Below are 2440 nucleotides of genomic sequence, written 5' to 3'. Positions count from 1 at the left end.
ACACTAAGACATAGCAGATTTTTATTTCATGGAAGTTCAGAGAGCTCCCTGTACATTGATAATGACAAAGTTTCTGCCTTATTAGCAGTGATCTGTATGTTTTTTGAATTCTTACCTCATAGCAATCCCAGTACTTCAGCACTATGAATTTTTCCTCCCTCCTACTACCGCCATCCTTTTCTAAGAGACCTTAGGTATTAAATAAACTGATAAAAATAACCCTTCCGTTTTCTGATAGTTTCCTGCCTTTTCACTACAGCTTACATTTTGGTAATTATACTTATGGTCCCTACTGTTATTCTTCTTTATTTTTGGATTTTATCACAAGTGTGTTATAACCCCAACATTTAATGTATATTATTTACCAGTGGAATTACATTTTCTATATATTTTATTAAAGAGCTCTGGTAGCGTAGTGGTTATGAGTTGAGCTGCTAACCTCAAGGTCAGCAGTTCAAAACTACCAGGTGAGGATTTCTGCTCCTGAAAAGATATACAGCCTTGGAAACCCTATGCAGAATCGCTGAGTCAGAACCAACTCCACGGCACATAACCACCACCACCACAACCACCACCATATATCTTATTATAATTTGTCTATCATGGGAAAAGTATTTCTTTATCCATCCAACCTTATCTACCTAAGTTGATGCTTTTGTCATGTTATTCCTTATCAATTTTCCTTAAAAAAAATTGAAATTAAAATTTCTGAGTCTAATACTGATAACATTTCTACATAAATGTGTCCATGCTTGGGGAAATACCTTGTTAATGTATATTGACCTCTTTTTATCCTTTTCAAACCATTTGCCCCTCATTGCTGTTATTAAGTGCTGTTGAGTCTGTTCTGATTCCTAGTGACCCTGTATAGGGTTTCCGAGGAGCGGCTGGTGGATTTGAACCGTTGGCCTTGTAGTTAGCAGTCCATTGCTTATCCTACAACCTCACACCCTCATTAGCATTTAGGAAATATTTTCCAGTATACAATTTAAAGTTGCTTATATTTATCTAAGGAGTCCTGGTGTGGCACTGTGGGTTGATGCTCTGGACTGCAGTAGGTTTGAACAGCAAGGTCGGAGGTTCAGGCTTACCATCTGCTCCTCGGAAACTCTACGCAGATTCACTGTGAGTTGGAACCAACTCAGTGGCACTTAACAACAACAACATATTTATCTAAGGCTATCCCTTCTACTAGGAGCTCTGGTAGCATAGTGGTTAATCAGACTGCTAATCTCAAGGTCAGCAGTTCGAAACTACCAGCTCTTGCATGGGAAACAAATTAGGCTTTCTGCTCCCGTAAAGATTTGCAGCCTTGGAAACCCTGTGCAGGGTCACTATGAGTCGGAATCAACTCCACAGAACTTAACTAACGAATCCCTTCTACTCATCTTCTTAAAACCTTCAAATATATTTATAATTCTCTTCTTGTTCTTTTATCAGGACATTTAATATGTAATTTATCACTTTGGTCTGACTCATGCTTATTCTTTTTCCTCATGCTGTTTTATGTATTCCTGTCCATATTTTCTTGAGGTAAAACAATTACAAACTTAAATTTATGTTATAAAATATAATATATATATAAGGAACCCTGATGGAATAGTGGGTTAAGTATTGGGTTGCTAACTGCAAGGTTGGCTGTTCAAACATAACCAACACGCTATGGAAGAACAATAAGGCTACCTGCTCCCTATAGATTTACAATCTTGAAACCCTAAGGAGTAGCCCTATACCATCCTATAAGGCTATTAAGAGTCAGAATTGGTAAGGTTGACAGTTGGTAAAGTATACATGTTTATACACTTGTGTTTTAAAATATGAAAACATGTCCATAATTGATCCTCAAAAGGTAAGTTCTAGTGACCTTTGTAATTGTCATCTCCTTAAGGAAATCATTGTGTAGGCTCCGTGAGGGTGTTCATGATCCTTGATGAAGATTTAGTAATTCAATAAATCCAAGTTCCTGTATCAAAAGTTAAAGGGCAACTACTGTAAAAGACTAAGAAAACGAAATTATACTATAGGGGGGTAGGTGGAAGTCTCTGTTGGTTGCTGGGAAGTTGGTGATGGGTGGGTGTAGGGTGGAGCTCAGGGCAGGGATTGGACGCAGGAGTGCTTGGGTGCTGGGGAGGGGGGCAATATCCAGGGAGGGAGAGGGAAGTGGAGAAATGGGACAGATGGGAGAACAATTGGGCATGTTTGAATGGGCCAAATGGGACAGAGATAAAGGATGATATATGCACAGCCTTGGAATGGCAGGGCACTGAGATACAGGGATTGAGTCATGGTTGGAATGGAGGGGAGATCGAGTGAAGATGCTTGGCTGTGTTTTGGATCTGGTTTTTCTTGCATTATAATACAGAGTAGATACTGGAGGGGGAGAGAAAGGAATAGTCAGAAACATCACACTAGAAGGCTTGTAAGTCCGTCTTCTGCCTAT

The sequence above is a fragment of the Chrysochloris asiatica genome, unplaced genomic scaffold, assembly GCF_000296735.1.
Source record: "Chrysochloris asiatica unplaced genomic scaffold, ChrAsi1.0 scaffold00139, whole genome shotgun sequence".
NCBI lineage: Eukaryota > Metazoa > Chordata > Mammalia > Afrosoricida > Chrysochloridae > Chrysochloris > Chrysochloris asiatica.
This window is presented reverse-complemented; position numbering follows the sequence as displayed.